The sequence below is a fragment of the Tenrec ecaudatus genome, chromosome 3, assembly GCF_050624435.1.
Source record: "Tenrec ecaudatus isolate mTenEca1 chromosome 3, mTenEca1.hap1, whole genome shotgun sequence".
Classification (NCBI taxonomy): domain Eukaryota; kingdom Metazoa; phylum Chordata; class Mammalia; order Afrosoricida; family Tenrecidae; genus Tenrec; species Tenrec ecaudatus.
Window position 1 is genome coordinate 102,770,762 of NC_134532.1, and position 6,209 is coordinate 102,776,970.

Genomic DNA, 6,209 nt, shown 5'->3' on the forward strand with positions numbered 1-6,209 from the left:
CATATTCTTTATAAATGTCTGCTCCATTGTCCTCATGATTTTAAAGTATCTTCTACCATCCAGGTATACCATTAATATGAAGATATACTTAAAATATTTCTATAAAATCTTAGAATTTTTATTAAACAAAAGTACAATAATTTGAAGCTATAATTTCTCAGTAAATCTACATTTATGAATGTAATATATCCATTTGTCAAAGTCTTACCAAAAGAATTATTTACTCTTATTTATATCATATCAAAATGGCTGTTTTCAAATCCTTGGGGACTAAAGTCAAGCTCATTTTAAATGTCCCTTGAGGCTAGAGATCAAAAATCAGTCTCTAGGGGCAATATAAGGGCTTTGGGGTGGGCGGGGTAAGGTTTCCTTATGAAATTCTTTTGCATATCCCTTCCTATCCTAGATGGAGTAGATGCATTATTATGAAAAATAAACACATCCTTGGAGCAAATTGCCTAGACTTTTTCTCACTAATACAGTTTTAAATTAAAAAACAAAACTTTTTTTAATAGTAGATCCTAATGATTGTTCTATGTTCAGGAAAATATATGAAGACTGCCCCTTTGAACTTTCCAAAATCAGTCTTCAGAATCTGAGGTGAACTGACTTTAATTTAACTGACTCAGCAGATCATTCCAGAGGCCATCATCTGGGAAGACTTTGCTTGAAGGCACTCTAACTGGACAAAGAAAGGTGTATTATTGAGAGAGCTTGTCTTTATCCTCATTCTGTTAGAAGTGCTAATTCTTCTATAATAAATTATTTGATGATATGAAACTGGTGTGTATAGTCTATTAACACAACTCTAGTTTCTTCCAAGAATGATAGTGGTGTTCAATAAACATTTGTTTAGTTAAATCATTTTTAAAGTACTTATGTGATCTGGCTTGCATATGACTCTAACTACTTAAACATATTTGTATTTATTTTTTAATGCACATTATAGAAATGGATTATATAACTCATATTATATAAATTTTCTTATTTATATTATATAAATATATAACATATATTTGATTGATATTAATGAAAATTTTAAATCATTGAAATTTTAAATTTTAGACTATTTTTTTTCTTCTACATCTAATAAACCTGCAATAAACCTTTATGAATGTCAAGTGGTCATTTTAACAAATTATTGCAGACAAATATAACTTGAATATCCTTTCTGGAAAGTAAAAAAAATTCTAAATAAATGATATTTTAATTCAAATCTTCCTTGTGCAATGATTAACTCCATGCTACCTGTGTTTCCAGTGACTTAATCTCCATTTTGTAAATGTATTCTTCTCCTAACGTTTAAATTCAGAATTGCCTTTAAAAGTAGAAGTAAATTCTTAATTAACTTATAATGACAGAAAAACAATTTATACTATTAAGATATGTTTCTAGTACTTCACAAAAAGGTATATGCATATTAGATTGTTTAATAAGACAAAAAGCTGGTCAATATTAAAAAATCTGCATCTATAATTATTAATAAGTGCATAGCTTAAGAAGAAAGTATATTTCATATAAAAACCTTGCCATCACCTGAAAAAGTCTGGATATATTTATTTATTAAAAAGCACCAACATTTCCTACGTTTAAATATTTACTCATATTAAAATATTATAGTCATGAATTTAGTGCAGGTATGTGCTTAAAATAAGTATCAACATCATATCGAATGTTAAATTGCACTTGCAACTTTGACTCTTAACATTGTCCACTATGTTGTAACAGTAATTTTGCTGAGGACTATCAAGAAGATTCCAATTCACAGAGACCTCATTTTTCCTGTTTGATCGCATTGTTGAAGCCGCTGATATCAATCCCTCTTCTTAAGGATCTTCCACTTTTTTACACTCATCCTAATTGTAATGCATCCATGTTTTTAGCTCTTTCTTGTACATTTTCTAGTTTTCACATGAGGTGATTGACTATATCATGACTTGACTCAGATACACCTTAGTCCTCAAAAGGACACCTTTGCTTTTAGCACTTTAAAAAGATCTTTGGCTGCATGTGCAAACAATTTTCTGACTGTTAATTCCATGTGCATTGTTTGTCAATTCAAGTCAAATAAAATATTTCATAATTTCAATATTTTCTGTGTTTATGCAATGTGAATTATTGATTCAGTTGGGAACTTGCTGCTTTATTGATTATAAAATGTCATCTTTACTGATGGCTTTGGGCACTGGTTATTATCAGTAATTGGTTCAAGTCTTCACATTCAGCAAGCAATTATGTGCTTTCTGCATAGCACAGATTGTTAATGAGTCTCCTTCTAATTTTGAGTCTGTTTTCAGTATCTCAGATTATTTGTTCAATACACAGATTGTATCAATATGGGGAAAGGATACAATACAGATACATATCAGGCTTAATTTTAAACTCTGCCCCTTGTTTGGTTCAAATGACTGTCTCAGTTTATGTACATGTTTCACAAGAATACAAAAAGTGTTCTAAACTCTCAATCTTTGCAATGTTATCCATAGTTATTATGGTCTGCACAGCAGACTGTGTCTATAAGTTGACAATCAAATTTCATGTCCAATGGAACATCGGTAAATATTTCTTGTGCTTTCTGCTTTTTTCATTGTGTCTATGATTCAACAATGATATCCCTCATTATATAGTCTCTTCTGAATTAACTTTTAATATCTGAAATGTTCCTTTTGATGTACTACTCTACTGATTTCTTGACATATATTAAGCAATATTTTGCTTGTATGTGATATTAATGATAGTGTTAGATAATTTTTACATTCGTATAGATCACCTATCTTTAGAATTGTCACAAATATGAATCCCTTTCAGTTGATTGGGTAGTTAGCTGTCTTCGAGTTTTTTAGTGAGCAGATCTAAAGTTGCATCTACTGTTAAACATCTTCATTGGTATTTTTTTGATTCCTGGATGCTGTTTTCCCTGATATCTTTAGTATAGCTTAGACTTCTTCCTTAAATATTACATGTTCCTTATCATAGACTACCTTCCGAGATGGTCGAATTAAATCTTTTGGATAAAAAACAATCTCCTATTTTCTTTTGATGCTTCCTGTATCAACCATTATTTTGCCTATAAAATCCTTCAATAGTATTACTAGAGGCTTGAGCTTTATCCAGCTTAAGAAATGCTCACAGTATCCTCTCCCTTTTATTTTCTAATTCCAAGTCTTTTCATATTTCCTTATATTTTACTTTATCTTTTGGAGTTGACCTCTGAATTCTTCCATCTAGCTATTTTTGTTTACTTATTCTTCCCTTACCATTAGCTTTTCTACATTTAAAACCAAATTTAAGTGTCTTTACTAATGTCCAATCTATGTTTTCTTTCTTTCCAATCTTAAAAAATAATAACTACTTATTTTGAGTTAGATAAAAGTCACAGAAAGTTTACAGACTTACAGAATCATTTGTTTTCATTAAACAATGTACATACATTTTGTTTCTGTTCATCCATTTCAACCCGCTCAATATACCATCACTTATCTCATTTCCTATGACTCTTCTCTCTAGTCTTCCTTCTTTCCTTGGGTAAACGAGGCCTTTTTATCGTAAATGATTGATTATCCTAACACAGGGGTGGGTTCAGCTCCAGACAGAAAACATGACTAAAGACCACAGTCTTTTAATTTAAAAATAGTTTTATTAGCATATGTGTCATTCATCGTATAATTTAATTGTTCAATCATATTAGCACTTGGCTTATTATCACCATAGTCAATTTCTTTTTTTTCAGTTATTTCTTTTTTTTAAAACAGTTTATTAGGGGCTCATACAACTCTTATCACAGTCCATACATATACATACATCAATTGTATAAAGCACATCCATACATTCCCTGCCCCAATCATTCTCAATAGCGGCCATCTAGCTCAAAAGCAAAAAAGCCCACAAGGAAGAAGCACACCAGCCAATGAGATCACGAGGTGCCAAAGGGACCAAGTATAAGGCATCATGCAAAAAAACAAAGATATATCTGTGTATATGTATATATATGTGGTTGTGTATGTATATATATATGATATATATATATGTGTGTGTGTGTGTGTGTATACCATATTGAATGAAGGGGGAAGTGCAGAGTGGAGACCCAGGGCCCAAGTGTCGGCCAATGGAGATCCCCTCAGAGAGGGGTTTAGGAGAGGAGATGGGTCTATCAGGGTGCGAGGTAGTACCGATGAAGAACACAGCTTTCCCCCAGATCCTGAATGCTTCCTCCCCACAACTACCATGATGCAAATTCTACCTTGCAGGGCTGGATAGGGCAGAGGTTGTACACTGGTACATATGAGGGCTGGAGGCACAGGGAATCCAGGGTGGATGATACCTTCAGGACCAAGGGTGTGAGGGGCGTTGCTGGGAGAGTGGAGGGTGAGAGGGTTGGAAAGGGGGAACTGATTACAAGGATCCACATGTGACCACCTCCCTGGGAGAGGGATGGCAGAGAAGCGGGGGAGGGAGACTCCGGATAGGGCAAGATATGACAAAATAACGATGTATAAATTACCAAGGGCACGTGAGGGAGGGGAGAGCAGGGAGGGAGGGGAAAAAAACAGAGGACCTGATACACCATAGTCAATTTCATAAGACTTTCTTCCTGTGTGAACTCCTCTTTATCCCCCATCCTCCTCTGCTTTATATCCTGTCATGCAATTTGCCTGATCTTCAGTCATCAGTGTCAAAGGACTGAAATCTATTCTGAAGATGGTCTGTAATTTCAAACAGGATATGTTCAAGGTTGAATGTTGGCACTAATGGGCTTGTTTACATTGTCTTCAGCTTTAATGTGAGCCTGCATATAAGAAATTGATGACCTAATGCCTTGACATATAAAATTGAGCATCTCCATTGTCTCTCTTTCTACAATGCAATGAGTTGGGGTTTGGGAATATTACCTGAGAATTTCCATTTATATATACAGTCTTGATCTGTGTTATTGAAATAAAACCCAAGTATTTTAATCAATAAGTTATCAGACATGCAAAATCCTATCATGAAATCTCATGATATTTTTACTACCAATCTATATTTTCCTTCTTTGTTACCAACTCTCATGTTCCAATCACCAATAATTATCAATATAACTCCATTACCTTTTTGGTTAATTTTAAACTGTAGAAGCCAGAAAGCATCTTCAGTTTCCTCATTTTGATAATAGTGGTTTTGAATAATAGTTATATTTTTGTGGTAACTACATTGATATATTTTAATTTAATTTTTATTTTTTAAACATTGAAATATTTATTTATTTTTAAATCACTTTATTGAGGGCTCATAGAGCTCTCATCACAATTCATACATACGTCTATTGTATAAAGCCATTGATATTATTTTAACAGACTTGCACATTAGGATAACTCTTAAAATAATCTCTTTTTTCTGACCATGAGCAAGATTTAGTACTCTTCAATTTATCATTGCTAGCATAATACACTATAGGGTTATCTGATTCAGAGTGGTCAATGTTTGTTCATTTCAACTTGTTGATGCTATATCATTATTTCTGCATTCCATTTGATTTTTAGTGACTTCCAATTTTCATAGATTCATAGGCTATACATTTCCAGTTTGGATTATTAATATATGAGTGCACATATTTCTTCTCATTTTGAGTCGTGCCACATCAGCAAAACAAGGTTTCAAACTTTGCTCCATCAATATCATTAAAGACAATTCTACTCAGAGAAGATATCTCTTCCCTAGGCATAATTTGAGTTCATTTCAACCTAAAGGGTTTATGTCGTGCACTGTGTCAAACAATGTTGCACTTATAGTCATAAAGTTTTCAGTGGGTAATTTGATCCCCTCTTCCTTCCTAGTGTTAGTCTGTTAGTTGCAAACTCCACTGAAACTTGTATCGACCAATTCAATGAGAGATCATGGTGATCCTGTAGGACAGAGCAGAATTATCACTGTGGGATTTTGAGACTGGAAGAATAGCCTCATCTTTCTCTTGTGGAGTGTTTGATGTATTTGAACTGCTGGTTTTGTGGTTAGCAGCCCAACATGAATTGGCAAAGGAAATCTGGTAACAGTGGATAAATCATCTGGTTGCTAACAGCAAGGTGAGCATTTCAATCTCACAACCTTTCTGTGGGAGAAAGACAAGGCTGTCTGCTCCTGTAAAGATTTACAGCATCCAAAAGCTTAGGGAGCAGCTGCACTCCGTTCTTTCATCTCACTGTGAGTTGGCATCAACTTGCAGGCATGGGATG